Here is a 21,495-nt window from a genome sequence, read left to right on the forward strand (position 1 = left end):
AACATCCGCTGACTGTTATATTGAACGAAATACTCTGGCGCGTAGGAATAAATTGATCAGAAATTGCGAATATTGCATCATCTGCATCAAGCACACAGTTGCTTTATTCTTATGTTTGGAGGCCTACGTTATTCTAGGCGGTCTTGGGGCCAATTTGTCCTCTTGATCAGCCCCACTAGCTGGTGCGGGTTATTCAATTGGTAATGCCTGCGGTGTGCACCTAAACCTAATTTTTTATGTGAACTTTCTTCACATGGTTTGTGTCCCTTCTGGGTATTTGACTTTGATAATTTACTCCTGCTCAGATTCTACATCCAGACAGGCGGTAATGAATCGTTGTTGCGTTGCCAGGATATAGAACGTTACCTTGGTATGCTGCATGACAATCTTCAACCCAACTCTCACAATTCCTCGGCTAAAATTCTCTATGATTTCTTGAATTTATATCCAGTGGTGCTGAAAAGAGCAACCTAACCTTCACGCCGAAGGAGCTGTATATATTTGTTGTTGATTGTCACTTCTAAGCCTTAACAGTCTAATAATTTGGATACTTCTTAACATGCAGTGAATGTCATTCAAGTGATTGCCTGACGCCGTTCCTGAGAGGTAATTTTATACCTTTCTTGTCTAGAACAAACTAGCTACAGAATGTGTTCGCATATGCATTGTGTACTCCTTGATTGCACAACGCCTCAATGATTGATGTGATCTCGACTGAATCAAATGCCTCTTCATAATGTATGAAATCCATATAAGTAGGTTCATTGCACTCCGTCAGTTTCAAAAATAAATTATTACTGAGATGAATATAATAAATTGCAGATTATTCCTTCCTGACGTCATCTTGTTCTCTTGTCTGACGTAATAGAAGTGTTTTCCTAATTGTATTAGAAGTTATCGTAGTAAATATTCTATACAGTACTGAAAGCAAGCTAGTGGGCGAATATTTCTTTAGGTTTTAACGTCTTCATTCTTGTGGATTGGTGTAATGTTGGAATTGGTGCAGTTCTCGGGTAGAGTTGAAGTCGTGAGGCATTGTGTAGCGTTTCGCAATTAATTCAAGCAGGTCATTACCTCAATGTTTCATTAAGTCAATTGCTGTTCCACCTTGTCGTTCTTTTCACGGGGACATCTCTCTCAAGGCCCTCCTAATTTCATAATCTGTTATAGAAGCAGCTTTCGTATGCGGTTCCTCCCTACTTGCAATACACGTTGCGTGGCTAGTCTGTTATTTACGGGTCAGTATATTCAGTATAGAATTCTACTACTTTTACTATAATGTTTTATTTATCATTTTACATTTCCGAGTTCGTAAATATGCAGAAAAAGCGGGAGCTGGGTGATAGAATGTGCATCAGTTAGTATGCCGAAAAAGAGTTTCGTATATTCTACAGTAAACATGTCCGGTATTGAATTTTTAAATATTTTTGTTATGCACCGTCATAAAGTACGCATTATAAAATGCGTAGCAAATAGGTGAAAATACGCAGTAGAAAGATGCCGAGTTTAACGCTTTATAACTGCTCAGTGAACCCCTCATTTGGTAATACTTGATAAAGCACAATATTAACTAACCAACTATTTTGTATAACCAGAACCAATGAGCACATTACGTGTAGAGCGTTGTCATTGACAAATCACAAGGCCGCTCTGAGGAGAAAAATGTCCACTTTTTATTTCAGCCCTTGGACGCTCCAATGGTCGAGTTGAGTACTTTTCTCGCTGATACACAAATGTGAATTCTGGCGTGGCAGCGTGCTGCAACACAAAAAAATTTGTTTGTGATTATTATATGCAAGGTGTGCCATGTAAATTGTGCCAAAATTTAGAAATTTACCAATGACTCGGAGCTGGACAGAACCGAGGGTACGTTGTTTCTCTGCTTAGTACTTTGCTACACAAACAAACAAAAATCATATACTGAACACACAACGGCGGTACAAACTGCTTAGGGTTTTCAACTCTCTCGAATTGCACTGGACAGTCTGCATATTTAGTGAATGTCCCAAATCTAAATTTGACGAATTGGTCATGACCAATGAACCAATTGGCAAAGCCAACAAGAAATATACTAGATGCTACCTTTAACAGCTCCTGAGAGCTCCTCGCACATGATGGATTTTTTTTTCTTTTGTGGCATATTCATAAAGGTAAAGCCAATCTTGTTTTCGTTGTGGTTCGACTTCAGTTGGACTCCTTAACCGTGCACAGAGCATCTCCATCTGTACTTCTAAAGCTGCGTTTGCCAGACAACTGTAGAGCACATTTCTGCTAAAAAGCTATACAGTAGAATCTCAACATAGCGTTGTACTTTTTGACCTGTGCACGATGGCTTCTACTATCACGGCAGGGTCAGTCATCACGCTTCCCCCCTTCATCTCCCTCCTCACCTATCCCCCTCTGTCTCAACTATATAAGCTATATCCGATGAAGAACTGTTAGCCTTAGAATATTAGCGTTCATTCTTCACTATGACACTTATAGCATAAACTATCATATGTTTGATGCTTCAAGGTTTGCCCCTTTAGAGCCACATATTATTGAAAGCTGCTCCCCCCCTTGTTCATACTCTTTAATTGAAGGTTCATGTTTTATACGCCTGTATTGCAAACAAACAAGCAAATATGGTCTAGTGGCGTGGCGTCCACCTGCGTCAATACTGGTTCAATATATTGTTTATAAAAGAAGCTGTTTTACTAAGCGCCTTCGACGCTCCTCCAGTGCTGTTTAGATATGGGCGTTTTCATATGGCAAAATTTGGGCCATATAGGGCGTAACCGAACGGTGTAGTGACATCACGGAATGGACGCTTGGAGCATGAACACGTTTTACGACGGACGTCCACGTGAGCTTTACCCCGAAAATTTAAACATATGACGCACATATATAACACAAATTGAAATTCTTCTTTGAACAACGGAGGTTAACCGCACCAATTCGGTTGGTACATGGCGCAGCTGTGCCCATTTTCACTTCGGAATAGATGTCCATGTCCGAGATGGTCCGGACTAATTTTTAAGACTAGCGTCACTCACTTTGTATTTTGGACACATGACTTCAACTCTGGCGTTATTAGTTTATTTTAAGTCCAGCGTCTATAGCTGAATGGCTGCTAACTTCCCTTGCTCGAAGGGGACGCATACTGCCAACGATATGGATGTCTAGATGTGCCTATCAGTCACAAATACCTCGCTCCTGAATGCAACAGCCCGAAAGAGTAAGGTATCTCTCATCTATTGCCAATAAACCTCACATCAATGATGCTGCAAAATTCCGTAACCATGGATGCTTCATGAAGACGTCAAAGCACCGCACATCCTTTGAAGTGCACCTAGGTATTTAGCGGCTCACACCTCTTTCCTTCTATGTAGCTTCAAATAGGCCTCAATATGCTTGAGTTGGAAATATGTGCTATACTGTAACAAATGACACAACTGTGATTAGAGCGCAATGTGTGTTTGTGTCTGCGGGTAGTAAAACCGTAACTCCATTGCACAGCTACTTTAATTGGGATGCGCCCACGTGGGTGGACATTTATTCCTCTTTGAAGTGCTTGGAAGTAAAAAGACTACTTCAGAAATGACCTAATTTGCTGCAATGAATCTATGACCATCGAGTGAACAATACAATCGGAAGCTTCCTTTCGTAATTCATAAGGATATTTTTATGCTACAACTGGGAGAACATTCTAGTATGCCTGGTTATCTCAATAATATGTCCCATGGCAAAGAATTATCATCACATAAATCCGCCAGACGGCGAATTTTGCCATTATGTGGTATAAAAAGGCTAAAAAAATTTTTATTAGCAAATTGTGCTTTTGAAGACGTGTATGTCTTGCATTGAGGAGAATTCAGCATCATTCGTTTATCAGCTAGTAGTGCTGTGAAAGAAATTGCCCACTATAAAAATGTGGGCGCTTAGAAATGCCTTGCAGTGTTACTCAGTTGGCGTTTGCGGACAAAGCGTCTTTGCGTTTTCCTGGCATTTTTTTGAAGGTGATCCCCGACTACCGTAACCATTCGGTGAGGCCCCGGCCACCTGGTAGTTTCCCGGTTCTGTTGCACTGTAACACTGCCCAGCAACGCAAGCGTTACGTGCTTGCTGTGATTGTGAGTACTTCGTTCTTACACCAATAAATGAATTTGATGTTTTCATGCAGTAAGTGACATAGTTACCATAAAGTTCAACGGAAGGATGCACCTCCAAACGTTGGGCGGTAAATTTCTCTGGTATGGCGTCTTTTATTGCCCCACTACAAGAAATGGAATACAGACATAAAAATGTTCCAGCACGTGCCAAAAATAAGGAAGAGGTTCAGAGGCACAAGGACGACAGTCGTAGGAAAGCAAAGATCCAGCGCGTTGTGTTTTCTATCGTCTTCTACTTTGTGCACCTCTTACCAATTTTCAATACGCGCTTAAACATGTATTTTCCTACGTCTTTGAATTACCATGATTAGCACAGGGGCAACGTATTTTATAGACTCCGTCCGCATCTGTCGTGCTGCACTTTTCGCCTAATTTTGCAACTGGTTGGCACGTTGGTTCGTAGTTGCCCTACCTGAGGCAGCACAGGCGGTCTTTACATTGTCTTGTGAATTTGCATTTCTCGTGTCGTAGCTTTTCCTGCAATGGGATTAGAAATATACTTTTTTCAATAGCATGTAATAAAACGAACATGGCGAAGCTTCTCGTCTTCGCTCATTGTTTAGGTCAAGTCGGCGGAATAATCCGCATATCCCTTCTGCACATATCTGCACCCTATCAATGTTGAGCTGGCTTCTTGCTTGGAGTGCAGCGTAGACCCTCTCCGTGAGGTCTGTGCTCGGGTAAGAAGCAAGGAACTCCCGTTGGGGGTTATTGCAGGACATAACAACCACAACACAGTTTACAAACAGTGTTTGTGTGCTGTCCTCTAAGGCGAAGTAAGGGATTCGTAAATTGCATTCTCCATCTCATCCGTTAAACTCCATAACAAACTCAGGGTCCTAGCTGGCCCTCTGCATGTCCAATTATGTATACGTAGAAAGGTCAGTTTTCATGGATGGATTCATGATGGCTTGAAGTGGCGTCACCAGGGTAGGCGGAACCTGAGTTCCTACCTCTGCTGCACCTCCGTTGAGAACTTTGGGCACTCCGATACAACCCGCCGATAGAGGAAACTCGCCAAGGCGCCTGATACTACAGGAGGCGACTGCTGCGTTTTTGAATAGGAATCATTTTGTTGTGTCCGAGTCACCGTGCATCTGGGCTGCTTTCTCTGATTTCAGAAAAGTTTGAAATTATTAACGCGCACCAACAGAAGAATTGTAACGTACATTTGGACAAAAAACGAAGTTACGCTTCCCGCTTATATATTTCGTCATTGTCAGGAGTTTCGCTCCTCAATTTACTTCCGAGTTAGCCATGATTGCAACATCAAAGTGATATTCTTCTATGTCCGAACTTTCATAAACAGAAAAGGGAATGTTGGCTGCTCACCTGCCGAAATTTATGGGGTATGAGGATCGCGAGATGCATAACGCTATCTACCCGGTCCCTATCCTCTTGGAGCACAGTGACTGATTGGGCGCTGCTGTCAAACATATCGATCTCATCCAAATAAAATGAATTTATCCTTAAATTCGATTAGAATTGAGTGATATTTCTAAATGTCAGATGCGCGAACCTCTATGGCAAGTTTTAAAGCTTGAAGATTGTGGTTTTATAGTTGTAGGATTCCTGGCAGTCTTAGTCTTGGAGTGCCAGCTTACTAAAAGTATTAAAGTGCTCAGAATTCTACTCCCTTTTTACTACAACACTCCAACTTTAGATAGATGTTATCAAGTTGCACTTTTCATGTATCAATAAAACTATGCTGGATGCTTGTGCCTTTTTGGGCAAGAGTTAAATACCCTACTGCGGTAGCCCTTCCGTTTCGCAATACCGAGGTATATTGAGGAACATCGAGGGATATCGCGGGATATCGAGGGATATCGAGGAATACCGAGGAATATCGCGCTCTTACCAACAAGTATTAAGCAGGCAGCACTCAAACTCCAGTAATACTGTGGAAAGGCTTTTTTGTTAACGAATTCCACCCGTCACTATTGTGTGGCATGGTTTTTTCAGAAATGATTACGATTGTTTAGTGATTCTGATGAAATTACACAGGCATTTTTGTACATTTATTGTACACTGTATGAGCAGTTCTCCCCAACTCTTTTGGTTGGGATCACATTGCAAAGGCAACTGTGCGATCGCACCCAATCTGGTGTCCGTTGTATTTAGGAATACTTTCTTACTTGTTTAAGTAAGTTCCTCTTTCTCTTTTTGCATGTGCACATCTTATAATTACATACTAGCTTGTGCACAGGGTCTCCCAACTATCATAGACCAAGATTTAAAGATATTCAAATGCCACGTAGCTGACCAGAATCAAGGTAATAGTCGTTGCCGTCGCTGCGACATACTCAGCTTATTTATCGCTTTCCTCGGAATTACATAATTATTCCTAATTAATCTACAACCTTGTGAAATGTTAAAATTAGACGAAAAGCGTGAATGAGAAAATTGTAGAGCGACATGAAAAACTCCCGATAAAGCTTTGTCTTGCTCAATACGTGCTACATAAAAATGTTTTTCCGAGCATGAAAGAAGCCCCCAAACTCAAGCGAAATCGCCCTGTGGCTGGTCGCTCGAGGAACGTTGCGTGTATTCGCGGGCTTCATTGACGTTTGGAAAAACACCTTTATGTAGCACGTATCAAGCAACAGAAAGCTTTTGACGTTTTCGTTGACGCTTTTCGTGTTATTCTAATGGATGAGAAGTTGAAGTAATTAGGAATAAATACCTAATTAGGCGGAATGCATAAAATAATCTGGGCAACTCCAGGCGACGGCAAACAACATTACCTTTGTTTTGCTCCGCTACGCGGCATCTGGATATTTTTTTTTTTAAATTTTGGCGCCTCATGGTCGGGTTCACCCCGTATTATTTGCCTGTACACCCCAGAAGGAAACGTTGCGCAATGTATCTAGTTTGGTGCGAGAAAACTGAAGGTCCAGTTTTATTACATTCATGAATAATGAAGGTGACGCAGACGTATGTCGAATATGTACCACTAAACATATACAAGCACCGCACATAGTTTAGGCGCACTACTTCTATAAAGCTGCATTTTTTTATTCGGGAAGAGCATTATACTGCGTGGTTGTTGAATTTAAAAGTGTTAGTGAGCAGGCACATAACGAATCCACCGGCAAAAGTCGATCAACGCAGTGATGTGGAATATCGCTATCAAAGGGCGGCTTGTGAGTGGTGCGAAGTCAGCAGTTTTCGTGCTGAAGGCGTACAAATGACAAGGTAATTTCGCTATGGTGATATGGTTCATCCATACTCTTCCTTATATCGATGTCATTATTAGCTGCATCTGAGTCATATTTCTAAATCTCTAAATAATTTCGAAGGGCCAGCCTAGGAGGCTTATGTCGCATTACTTAATATGAAATCTCCATCGGTCTACACGATAGAGGCAAAAAGACGAATGACTAACTGGAAACTGATAAATCCTTGTTTTTGTGACAGGCCCAAACACTATTAAAAATATAAAGAAACATCAAGTGCATAAAAAAGTAACTTTTTTTTTTGGCAATGTCTCTGATGGAGCACATATCTTTGTTCGTTGCAAAAGGAGCATTGGTGCTTCGAACCTTAAAACTTTTCTGCAAGACATTATATACAAAATGTGGTGTTTCTTGATGTGGCTTAATTTTGCGAGAAATCAAAATTGTTTTATTGCAAACGAAACCGAATAGTAGCTATTCGTATTAAATGAAATATATTTCATATTACATTAAATGGACCGAAATGGCGACTACTTGAAGCAAGTGCTTTCGAAAGCCCAGTGAAATCAGATAGAAGAACGCAGAGCGCATCATTCTGAGTACCTATCTTTTGATATTTTGCCTAAAATTATAGTGATATTCCGCCCAGTTCACGTAATGCAAATAAAAAATATTTCCTCGCAAATCTTAGTGGAAGGAAATTTCAATCAAAGAACTCTATTGGCTCAACGACAGTCATATGTTGCAATATATTGAGAGCATATGACTCCGAATGATTCTAATAAAGTATAGGTCACAATTTTAAACAAAACAAAGGTAACAAATATATAGAATCCGTGCATTTAAGCTTTCACTCTTGCTCGAAAATTACACCCAATATTTACTGTCAGAACTTTATGCATACCTGTCGTGGTGGCTTAGTCGCTATGATGTTTCGGTGCTAAGCATAAGGTTGATGGATCAAATCCTGGCCGCTGCGGCCGAAATTCGCTGGGGTGAAATTAAAATACGGTAGTGCCCCGCACATTGGATGCGCGTAAGGATCCCCGGGTGGTCAAAATAATCTATAGCCTCCCAATGTGGCGTGCCTCTTAATCCAGTTGTCATTTTGGCACTTTAAGCTCTATAATTCAATCCAAGTCTTCATGCATAAACATGGTTACATACTTACTTATATATAAGGACTGTTCAGCTGCCCTTTAACTAACAATGCCAAAGTTCCTACGAACAATACAACGTAGCTCACTTGGAAAATAGAAACGCAACACATGATATCAGCTTTGCGAGTTCTCATAATATCCTATAAGAAAGAGTCAGCGAAGCGAGCACTTGAGTGTTCTAACACAGCAGGTGCACGTAGTCATGCTGTTTACATTTTGCTGTACTGCTGTTGTGTGCTTCCCAAGAAGTCAGAGAAAATCGATGACGGGAGCATGGTGCAATTTCTTTGCATTCCTCTTACGAAAACGACTGTTATTCGTCGCTCTCTAGAAAGGATCGATAAGACAAAGCATGCAAGACTTTTTTTTATTATCATTATCATCAGCCTGGTTACGCCCACTGCAAGGCAAAGGCCTCTCCCATATTTCTCCAACAACCCCGGTTATGTACTAATTGTGGCCACGCCGTCCCTGCAAACTTCTTAATCTCATCCGCCCACCTAACTTTCTGCCGCCCCCTGCTACGCTTCCCTTCCCTTGGGATCCAGTCCGTAACCCTTAAGGACCATCGGTTATCTTCCCTCCTCATTACATGTCCTGCCCATGCCAATTTCTTTTTCCTGATTTCAACTAAGATGTCATTAACTCGCGTTTGTTCCCTGACCCAATCTGCTCTTTTCTTATCCCTTAACGTTACACCTATAATTCTTCTTTCCATAGCTCGTTGCGTCGTCCTCAATTTGAGTAGAACTCTTTTCGTAAGCCTCCAGATTTCTGCCCCGTAGGTGAGTACTGGTAAGACACAGTTATTATATACTTTTCTCTTGAGGGATAATGGCAACCTGCTGTTCATGATCTGAGATTGCCTGCCAAACGCACCCCAGCCCATCCTTATTCTCCTAATTATTTCCGTCTCATGATCCGGATCCGCCGTCACTACTTGCCCCAAGTAGGTGTATTCCCTTACGACTTCCAGTACCTCGCTGCCTATTGTAAATTGCTGTTCTCTTCCGAGACTGTTAAACATTACTTTAGTTTTCTGCAAATTAATTTTTAGACCCACTCTTCTGCTTTGCCTCTCCAGGTCAGTGAGCATGCATTGCAATTGGTCCCCTGAGTTACTATGCAAAGCAATATCATCAGCGAATCGCAAGTTGCTAAGGTACTCTCCATTAACTTTTATCCCCAATTCTTCCCAATCCAGGTCTCCGAATACCTCCTGTAAATATGCTGTGAATAGCATTGGAGAGATTGTATCTCCCTGCCTGACGCCTTTCTTTATTGGGATTTTGTTGCTTGCTTTATGGAGGACTACGGTGGCTGTGGAGCCGCTATAGATATCTTTCAGCATTTTTACATACGGCTCGTCTACACCCTGATTCCGTAATGCCTCCATGGCTGCTGAGGTTTCGACAGAATCAAACGCTTTCTCGTAATCAATGAAAGCTATATATAAGGGTTGGTTATATTCCGCACATTTCTCTATCACCTGATTGATAGTGTGAATATGATCTGTTGTTGAGTAGTCTTTACGGAATCCTGCAAGACTGCAAGACTTACCTGTATGCAGCGTTGCTCCAACGTTCTACCAGATGCTCTTTCAGAACCTTGTTTTCACTCCATATCTTCTGGCTTCCACAAGTTCTATCATCTGAATGTTTTCTTGGAGGGAGTAGAGAGAATGGTTTACGGTGCCAAAACCATGAGATCATTATGTGGCACGCTGTAGTGTGAGGCTCTGAATTAACCTTGACGAGCTGAGGTTTTTTGCCCTGCCCTCGATGCATGATACAAAGACACGTTTGCATTTCGCGTCCATCGAAATGTGGCAACCATGGCCGCGATCAACTGAACTAGCGCGCGCAATAAATGTGGTAGTTGAACTGCCTTAAAGCAAAACTTTATTAGAACACTCTCTCGGAATTTATCATTTCCTAGATGTGCTGATCCCCTAGGCATCTTGGTAACTATATAAGAAGAAACTTTCATGAATGGGTAAATGAATACTATAAATATGCTCTTGATCTGCAGGGAGTTTCGCAGCAGAATAATTTTTGCCTACACTGGGAATCTTTGAGACACAGAAACCTTCTTCCCTCAACGCACGTGATTTCGGCGGTTGAGCTGTCCAAGGAGCGCAATTGCTTCTCTCTTGTGCTTCTGCTGTTGGTGTTCTCCTTACAGCATTTTCTTCCCCAATAACCGTGATGCAGCTGTACACTTGTTTATAAGAATGGTACGACTGTCTTTCTTCCTTCTGCCCATTTCCACCTACAGCTCTGCGCGGCCATGGTGTGCACCGTCTCCCGAATAAGGCTACATTAGAGAACACAATATTCGGAATCGCAACCATTTACGATTGCAGTAAACCATGAATCAGGCACTTTTCTTGGCAAGCAATAAAAGGAGCAGACACACCGTGCCCCAGAAAAGAAGGTATAAAAATCGCAACCTTCTTTGTCAAGTTATGCACCAGAAAGTGTTTGTTTCAGTGAGGTTAGTTATGTATGCAGCTTCACGTTTCAACACATTATAACGCAAAGAACCGACGGGAAGATTACCATGTCTACTATATATATATATATATATATATATATATATATATATATATATATATATATATATATATATATATAGCAGCCATGGTCATCTTGCAGTCGCTATATAATTATATATATATATATATATATATATTCCTGTGGATTGGTGTAATGTTGGAATTGGCGCAGTTCTCGGGTAAAGTTGTAGTCGTGAGGCATTCTGTAGCGTTTCGCAATTAATACAAGCAGGTCATTTCCTCAATGTTTCATTAGGTCAATTGCTGTTCCACCTTGTCGTTCTTTTCACGGGGACATCTTTCTCAAGGCCCTCCTAATTTCATAATCTGTTATAGAAGCAGCTTTCGTATGCGGTTCCTCCCTACTTGCAATACATGTTGCGTGGCTAGTCTGTGTTATTTACGGGTCAGTATAGTCAATATAGAATTCTACTACTTTTACTATAATGTTTTATTTATAATTTGACATTTCAGAGTTCGTAAATATGCAGAAATAGCGGGAGCTGGGTGACAGAATGTGCATCAGTTAGTGTGCCGAAAAAGAGTTTCGTATATTCTACAATAAACATGTCCGGTATTGAATTTTTAAACATTTTTGTTATGCACCGTCATAAAGTACGCATTATAACGTGCGTAGCAAATAGCAGAAAATACGCAGTAGAAAGATGCCGAGTTTAACGCTTTATAACTGCTCAGTGAACCCCTCATTTGGTAATACTTGATAAAGCACAATATCAACTAACCAACTATTTTGTAAAACCAGAACGAATGAGCACATTACGTGTAGAGCGTTGTCATTGAGAACTCACAAGGCCGCTCTGAGGAGAAAAATGTCCACTTTTTATTTCAGCCCTGGGACGCTCCAATGGTCGAGTTGAGTACTTTTCTCGCTGATACACAAATGTGAATTCTGACGTGGCAGCGTGGTGCAACACAAAAAAATTTGTTTGTGATTATTATATGCAAAGTGTGCCATGTAAATTGTGCCAAAATTTAGAAATTTACCAATGGCACGGAGCTGGACAGAACCGAGGGTACGTTGTTTCGCTATTTAATATTTTGCTACACAAACAAACAAAAATCATATACTGAACACACAACGGCGGTACAAACTGCTTAGGGTTTTCAACTGTCTCGAATTGCACAGGACAGTCTGCATATTTAGTGAATGTCCCAAATCTAAATTTGACGAATTCGTCATGACCAATGAACCAATTGGCAAAGCCAACAAGAAATTTACTAGATGCTACCTTTAACAGCTCCGGAGAGCTCCTCGCACATTATGGATTTTTTTGTCTTCTGTAGCATATTCGTAAAGGTAAAGCCAATCTTGTTTTCGTTGTGGTTCGACTTCAGTTGGACTCCTTAACCGTGCACACAGCATCTCCATCTGTACTTCTACAGCTGCGTTTGCCAGACAACTGTAGAGCACATTTCTGGTAAAAAGCTATACAGTAGAATCTCAACATAGCGTTGTACTTTTTCACATGTGCACGATGGCTTCTCCTATCACGGCAGGGTCAGTCATCAAGCTTCCCCCCTTCATTCCCCTCCTCACCTATCCCCTTCTATCTCAACAATATAAACTATATCCGATGAAGAACTGTTAGCCTTAGAATATTAGCGTTCATTCGTCACTATGAGACTTATAGCATAAACTACCATATGTTTGATGCTTCAAGGTTTGCCCCTTTACAGCCACATATTATTGAAAGCTGCTCCCCCCCCTTGTTCATACTCTTAAATTGAAAGTTCATGTTTTATACGCCTGTTTTGCAAACCAACAAGTAAATATGGTCTAGTGGCGTGGCGTCCACCAGCGTCAATACTGGTTCAATATATTGTTTGTAAAAGAAGCTGTTTTACTAAGCGCCTTCGACGCTCCTCCATTGCTGTTTAGATATGTGCGTTTTCATATGGCAAAATTTGGGCCAAATAGGGCGTAACCGAACGGTGTAGTGACATCACGGAATGGACGCTTGGAGCATGAACACGTTTTACGACGGACCTCCACGTGAGCTTAACCCCGAAAATTTAAGCATATGACGCACATATATAACACAAATTGAAATTCTTCTTTGAGCAACGGAGGTTAACGGCACCAATTCGGTTGGTACATGGCGCAGCTGTGCCCATTTTCACTTCGGAATAGATGTCCATGTCCGAAATGGTCGGGACTAATTTTTAAAACTAGCGTCACTCACTTTGTATTTTGGACACATGGCATCAACTCTGGCGTTATTAGTTTATTTTAAGTCCAGCGTCTATAGCTGAATGGCTGCTAACTTCCCTTGCTCGAAGGGGACGCATACTGCCAACGATATGGAGGTCTAGATGTGCCTATCAGTAACAAATACCTCGCTCCTGAATGCAACAGCCCGAAACTGTAAGGTATCTCTCATCTATTGCCAATAAACCTCACATCAATGATGCTGCAAAACTCCGTAACCATGGATGCTTCATAAAGACGTCAAAGCACCGCACATCCTTGGAAGTGCACCTAGGTATTTAGCGGCTCACACCTCTTTCCTTCTATGTAGCTTCAAATAGGCCTCAATATGATTGAGTTGGAAATATGTGCTATATTGTAAAAAATGACACAAATGTGATTGGAGAGCAATGTGTGTTTGTGTCTGCGGGTAGTAAAACCGTAACTTCATTGCACAGCTACTTTTAATTGGGATGCGCCCACGTGGGTGGACATTTATTCCTCTTTGAAGTGCTTAGAAGTAAAAAGACTACTTCAGAAATGACCTAATTTGCTGCAATGAATCTATGACCATCGAGTGAACAATACAATCGGAAGCTTCCTTTCGTAATTCATGAGGATATTTTTATGCTACAACTGGGAGAACATTCTAGTATGCCTGGTTTCCTCAATAATACGTCCCATGGCAAAGAATTATCATCACATAAATCCGCCAGACGGCGAATTTTGCCATTATGTGGTATAAAAAGGCTAAAAAAATTTTTATTAACAAATTGTGCTTTTGAAGACGTGTATGTGTTGCAATGAGGAGATTTCAGCATCATTCGCTTATCAGCTAGTAGTGCTGTGAAAGAAATTGCCCACTATAAAAATGGGGGCGCTTAGAAAAGCCTTGCAGTGTTACTCAGTTGGTGTTCGCGGGCAAAGCGTCTTTGCGTCTTCGTGGAATTTTATTGAAGGTGATCCCCGACTACTGTAACCATTCGGTGAGGCCCCGGCCACCTGGTAGTTTCCAGGTTCTGTTGCACTGTAACACTGCCCAGCAACGCAGGCGTTACGTGCTTGCTGTCATTGTGAGTACTTCGTTCTTACACCAATAAATGAATTTGATGTTTTCATGCAGTAAGCGACATAGTTACCACAAAGTTCAACGGAAGAATGCACCTCCAAACGTTGGGCGGTAAATTTCTCTGGTATGGCGTCTTCTATTGCCACACTACAAGAAATGGAATACAGACATAAACATGTTCGAGCGCGTACCAAAAATACGGAAGAGGTTCAGAGGCACAAGGACGACAGTCGTAGGAAAGCAAAGATCCAGCGCGTTGTGTTTTCTATCGTCTTCTACTTTGTGCACCTCTTACCAATTTTCAATACGCGCTTAAACATGTATTTGCCTACGTGTTTGAATTACCATGATTAGCGCAGGGGCAACGTATTTTATAGACTCCGTCCGCATCTGTCGTGCTGCACTTTTCGCCTAATTTTGCAACTGGTTGGCACGTTGGTCCGTAGCTGCCCTTCTTTAGGCAGCACAGGCCGTCTTTACATTGTCTTGTCAATTCGCATTTCTGGCGTCGTAGCTTTTCCTGCAATGGGATTAGAAATATACTTTTTTCAATAGCATGTAATAAAAAGAACATGGCGAAGCTTCTTGTCTTCGCTCATTGTTTAGGTCAAGTCGGCGGAATAATCCGCATATCTTTTCTGCACATATCTGCACCCTATCAATGTTGCGCTGGCTCCTTGGTTGGAGTGCAGCGTTGACCCTCTCCGTGAGGTCTGTGCTCGAGTAAGAAGCAAAGAACTCCCGTTGGGGGTTATTGCAGGACATAACAACCACAACACAGTTTACAAACAGTGTTTGTGTGCTGTCCTCTAAGGCGAAGTAAAGGGTTCGTAAATTGCACTCTCCATCTCATCCGTTAAACTCCATAACAAACTCAGGGTTCTAGCTGGCAGTCTGCATGTCCAGTTATGTATACGTAGAAAGGTCAGTTTTCATCGATGGATTCATGATGGCTTGAGGTGGCGTCACCAGAGTAGGCGGAACCTGAGTTCTTACCTCTGCAGCACCTCCGTTGAGAACTTTGGGCACTCCGATACAACCCGCCGATAGAGAAAACTCGCCAAGGCGCCTGATACTATAGGAGGCGACTGCTGCGTTTTTGAATAGGAATCATTTTGTTGTGTCCGAGTCACCGTGGATACGGGCTGCTTTCTCTGATTTCAGAAAAGTTTGAAATTATTAACCCGCACCAACAGAAGAATTGTAACGCACAATTGGACAAAAAACGAGGTTACGCTTCCCGCTTATATATCTCGTCATTGTCAGGAGTTTCGCTCCTCAATTTACTTCCGAGTTAACCATGATTGCAACATCAAAGTGATATTCTTCTATGTCCGAACTTTTCATAAACAGAAAAGGGAATGTTGGCTGCTCACTTGCCGAAATTTATGGGGTATGAGGATCGCGAGATGCACAACGCTATCTACCCGGTCCCTATCCTCCTGGAACACAGTGACTGATTGGGCGCTGCTGTCAAACATATCGATCTCATCCAAATAAAATGAATTTATCCTAAAATTCGATTAGAATTGAGTGATATTTCTAAATGCCAGATGCGCGAACCTCTATGGCAAGTTTTAAAGCTTGAAGATTGTGGTTTTATAGTTGTAGGATGCCTGGCAGTCTCAGCCTTAGAGTGCCAGCTTACTAAAAGTATTGAAGTGCTCAGAATTCTACTCCCTTTTTACTACAACACTCCAACTTTAGATAGATGTTATCAAGTTGCACTTTTCATGTATCAATAAAACTATGCTGGATGCTTGTGCCTTTTTGCGCAAGAGTTAAATACCCTACTGCGGTAGCCCTTCCGTTTCGCAATACCGAGGTATATTGAGGAACATCGAGGGATATCGCGGGATATCGAGGGATATCGAGGAATACCGAGGAATATCGCGCTCTTACCAACAAGTATTAAGCAGGCAGCACTCAAACTCGAGTAATACTGTAGAAAGCCTTATTTGTTAACGAGTTCCACCCGTCACTATTGTGTGGCATGGTTTTTTCAGAAATGATTACGATTTGTTAGTGATTCTGATGAAATTACACAGGCATTTTGTTACATTTATTGTACACTGTATGAGCAGTTCTCCCCAACTCTTTTGTTTGGGATCACATTGCAAAGGCAACTGTGCGATGGCACCCAATCTGGTGTCCGTTGTATTTAGGAATACCATTTTACTTGTTTAAGTAAGTTCCTCTTTCTCTTTTTGCGTGTGCACATATTATAATTACATACTAGCTTGTGCACAGGGTCTCCCAACTATCATAGACCAAGATTTAAAGATATTCAAATGCCACGTAGCTGAACAGAATCAAGCTAATAGCCGTTGCCGTCGCTTCGACATACTCAGCTTATTTATCGCTTTCCTCGGAATTACATAATTATTTCTAATTAATCTACAACCTTGGGAAATGTTAAAATTAGGCGGAAAGCGTAAATGAAAAAATTGTAGAGCGACATGAAAAACACCCGATAAAGCTTTGTCTTGCTCAATACGGGCTACAGAAGAATGTTTTTCCGAGCATGAAAGAAGCCCCCAAACTCAAGCGAAATAAACCTGTGGCTGGTGGCTCGAGGAACGTTGCGTGTATTCGCGGGCTCCATTGACGTTTGGAAAAACACCTTTATGTAGCACCTATCGAGCAACAGAAAGCTTTCGACGTTTTCGTTGACGCTTTTCATGTTATTCTAATGATGAGAAGTTGAAGTAGTTAGGAATAAGTACCTTGTTAGGCGGAATGCATAAAATAATCTGTGCAACTCCAGGTGACGGCAAACAACATTACCTTTGTTTTGCTCCGCTACGCGGCATCTGGATATTTTTTTTTTAATCTTGGCGCCTGATGGTCGGGTTCACCCCGTATTATTTGCCTGTACACCCCACAAGGAAATGTTTCGCTATGTAACTAGTTTGGTGCGAGAAAACTGAAGGTCCAGTTTTATTACATTCATGAATAATGAAGGTGACCCAGACGTATGTCAAATATGTGCCACTAAACATATACAAGCACGGCACATAATTTAGGCACACTACTTCTATAAAGCTGCAATTTTTTATTCGGGAAGAGCATTATACTGCTGTGGTTGTTGAATTTAAAAGTGTTGGTGAGCAGGCGCATAACGAATCCATCGGCAAAAGTCGATCAACGCAGTGATGTGGAATATCGCTATCAAAGAGCGGCTTGTGGGTGGTTCGAAGTCAGCAGTTTTTGTGCTGAAGGCATACACATGACAAGGTAGTTTCGCTATGGTGATATGGTTCATCCATAGTCTTCCTTATATCGATCTCATTATTAGCTGCATCTGAGTCATATTTCTAAATCGCTAAGTAATTTGGAAGGGCCAGCCTAGGAGGCTTATATAGCATTACTTAATATGAAATCTGCATCGTTCTACACGATAGAGGCAAAAAGACGAATGACTAACTGGAAACTGATAAATCCTTGCTTTTGTGACAGGCCCAAACACCATTAAGAAATATAAAGAAATATCAAGTGCATAAAAAAGTAACTTTTTTTTTGGCAATGTCTCTGATGGAGCACATATCTTTGTTCGTTGCAAAAGGAGCATTGGTGCTTCGAACCTTAAAACTTTTCTGCAAGACATTATGTACAAAATGTGGTGTTTCTTGATGTGGATTAATTTTGTGAGAAATCAAAATTGTTTTATTGCAAACGAAACCGAATAGTAGCTATTCGTATTCAATGAAATGTATTGCATATTACAATAAATGGACCGAAATGGCGACTACTTGAAACAAGTGCTTTCGACAGCCCAGTGAAATCAGATAGAAGAACGCAGAGCGCATCATTCTGAATACCTATCTTTTGATATTTTGCTTAAAATCATAGTGATATTCTGCCCAGTTCACGTAATGAAAATAAAAAATATTTCCTCGCAAATCTTAGTGGAAGGAAATTTCAATCAAAGAACTTTATTGGCTCAACGACAGTCATATGTTGCAATATATTGAGAGCATATCACTCCGAATGATTTTAAAAAGTATTAGTCACAATTTTAAACAAAACAAAGGTAACAAATATGTAGAATTCGTGCATTTAAGCTTTCACTCTTGCTCGAAAATTACACCCAATATTTACTGTCAAAACTTTATGCATACCTGTCGTGGTGGCTTAGCCGCTATGATGTTTCGGTGCTATGCATAAGGTGTATGGATCGAATCCCGGCCGCAGCGGCCGCAATTCGCTGGGGTGAAATTAAAATACGGTAGTGCCCTGCACATTGGAGGCGCGTAAGGATCCCCGGGTGGTCAAAATAATCTATAGCCTCCCAATGTGGCGTGCGTCTTAATCCAGTTGTCATTTTGGCACTTTAAGCTCTATAATCCAATCCAAGTCTTCATGCATAAACATGGTTACATACTTACTTTTATATAAGGACTGTTCAGGTGGCCTTTAACTAACAATGCCAAAGTTCCTACGAACAATACAACGTAGCTCACTTTGAAAATAGGAACGCAACGCATGATATCAGCTTTGCGAGTTCTCATAATATCCTATAAGAAAGAGTCAGCGAAGCGAGCGCTTGAGTGTTCTAACACAGCAGGTGCACGCAGTCATGCTGTTTACATATTGCTGTATTGCTGTTGTGTGCTTACCAAGAAGTGAGAGAAAATAGATGACGGGAGCAAGGTGCAATTTCTTTGTGTTGCTCTTACGAAAACGACTGTTATTCGTCGCTCTCTAGAAAGGATCGATAAGAGAAAGCATGCAAGACTTACCTGTATGCAGCGTTGCTCCAACTTTCTACCAGATGCTCTTTCAGAACCTTGTCTTCACTCCATATCTTCTGGCTTCCAAAAGTTCTATCATCTGAATGTTTTCTTGGAGGGAGTAGGGAGAATGGTTTACGGTGCCAAAACCATGAGATCATTATGTGGCACGCTGTAGTGTGAGGCTCTGAATTAACCTTGACGAGCTGAGGTTTTCTGCCCTGCCCTTGATGCATGATACAAAGACACGTTTACATTTCGCGTCCATCGAAATGTGGCAACCATGGCCGCGTTCAACTGAACTAGCGCGCGCAATAAATGTGGTATTTGAACTGCCTTGAAACAAAACTTTATTAGAACACTCTCTCGGAATTTATCATTTCCTAGATGCGCTGATCCCCTAGGCATCTTGGTAACTATATAAGAAGAAACTTTCATGAATAGGTAAATGAATACTATAAATATGCTCTTCATCTGCAGGGAGTTTCGCAGCAGAATAATTTTTGCCTACACGAGGAATCTTTGAGACACAGAAACCTTCTTCCCTCAACCGACGTGATTTCGGCGGTTGAGCTGTCCAAGGAGCGCAATTGCTTCTCTCTTGTGCTTCTGCTGTTGGTGTTCTCCTTACAGCATTTTCTTCCCCCATAACCGTGATACAGCTGGACACTTGTTTATAAGAATGGTACGACTGTCTTTTTTCCTTGTGCCCATTTTCACCTACAGCTCTGCGCGGCCATGGTTTGCACCGTCTCCCGAATAAGGCTACATTAGAGAACACAATATTCGGAATCGCAACCATTTACGATTGCAGTAAATGATGAATCAGGCACTTTTCTTGGCAAGCAATAAAAGGAGCAGACACACCGTGCCCCAAAAAAGAAGGTATAAAAATCTCAACCTTATTAGTCATATTATGCACCAGAAAGTGTTTGTTTCAGTGAGGTGAGTTAGGTACGCAGTTTCACGTTTCAACACATTATAACGCAAAGGACCGACGGCAACGTTGCCATGTCTACTAAATATATATATATATATATATATATATATATATATATATATATATATATATATATATATATATATATATATATATATATATATATTTATTTATTTATTTATTTATTTATTTATTTCAAGGTACCTTACAGGCCCCAAGAGGAGCATTGAGTAAGGGGGGCGTCATTGAACAAATGACACGAGAAAACAGATATATGAGCGCTAAACAATGTGAGAGTTAAAAATGTTTGTAATGATCACATGCTTCCAAAACAGTGTTAAAAAAACGCAAAATCAATACAAAGAGTTATCGGGAAAGGACTGAAAAGTACATTTCACCCTAACATAAAAGGCGATGTAACACTTGCGCAAAATAACGTACATAGCGCGAGTACATAAAGCAAACAAAATTGAAACCACAATAACAAGAAAAAGAAAGTCACATATTATATGACATGACATATGTACAGATGAAGATATTTGTTATGATGAAGACTGTAGGTTCAGTAGTTGTCTAAATTTATCATTGCTCATTAGAGCGACAGTGCTATTAGGAAGCGAATTCCATAACCGAATCGCTTGTGGTAAAGCCGAGAAGTTAAATGCGCTAGTGTTGCCATAAATGCGAGCGAGACTTAAATCATTATAAAGTCGTCGTGATGTGCAAGACGCGCGTTCCAGTGGCAAGTTTGGTGGCTTGATTTGGTGAACATATCTATGGAGCAAGGACAGGAGTGCTATGTCACGTCGGCTACTCAGTGATTGAAGGGAAAGGTCGAGTTTTATTTGAGTAATGCTTGACTGGTAGCTGTAATTTCGGGAAATAAATCGACTAGCTCGGTTTTGGATGGCTTCTATCGTGTGGATTAGGTATTCATGGTAGGGAGACCATTTAGGGGATGCGAACTCGAGCTGAGGGCGTACAAATGATACGAATGCTAATTTACGGATGTTAGACGGGCTATTACGCAAGCTGCGGCGAATATACCCAAGAGATTTGGAAGCGTTTGCGCATATGGTTGCAATGTGAAAGGCCCAGGAAAGGCTCGGTGTAAGATTTACGTCTAGATATTTATATGCTGATGCCTGAGATATTATATTTTTGTTCATATAATAGGAAAACCTATGAGTTGATGTTTTTCGCGTGAATGTCATTAGTTGGCATTTAGATGAGTTAAGTTTCATTTGCCAGTCCTCACACCATTTGGTAACGAGATGAAGGTCCTCTTGAAGAATGTGATGGTCATCAAGGCTGCGAATTGGTCGATATAATATACAATCATCGGCGAAAACACGCATGCAGGATGAGATGTTATTGGGCAGATCATTGATATAAATAAGAAAAAGCAATGGTCCTAGTACGCTACCCTGCGGTACACCGGAACTGACATATGCAAGGGGTGACGTAAAATTATTAACGACTGTAAATTGCTGACGATTT

At 41.1% G+C, this 21,495-nt stretch overlaps 1 long non-coding RNA gene across 2 annotated transcripts; it reads right to left on the minus strand.

Annotated features, from left to right (window-relative positions):
- Window positions 1–1,651: 1,651 nt before the first annotated feature.
- LOC142587633 (uncharacterized) lies at window positions 1,652–19,255 on the minus strand. 2 transcript variants are annotated; one of them, XR_012829597.1, is made up of 3 exons: window positions 19,065–19,255; window positions 14,668–14,842; window positions 1,652–1,758 (listed from the first exon to the last, which is right to left on the minus strand). It is a non-coding gene; the product is annotated as an uncharacterized LOC142587633 (long non-coding RNA). The 2 variants fall into 2 exon arrangements; XR_012829596.1 differs by lacking the exons at window positions 14,668–14,842; window positions 19,065–19,255 and adding an exon at window positions 4,454–4,561.
- Window positions 19,256–21,495: the final 2,240 nt, after the last annotated feature.

The sequence above is a fragment of the Dermacentor variabilis genome, chromosome 7 (assembly GCF_050947875.1).
Source record: "Dermacentor variabilis isolate Ectoservices chromosome 7, ASM5094787v1, whole genome shotgun sequence".
In the NCBI taxonomy this organism is placed as follows: domain Eukaryota; kingdom Metazoa; phylum Arthropoda; class Arachnida; order Ixodida; family Ixodidae; genus Dermacentor; species Dermacentor variabilis.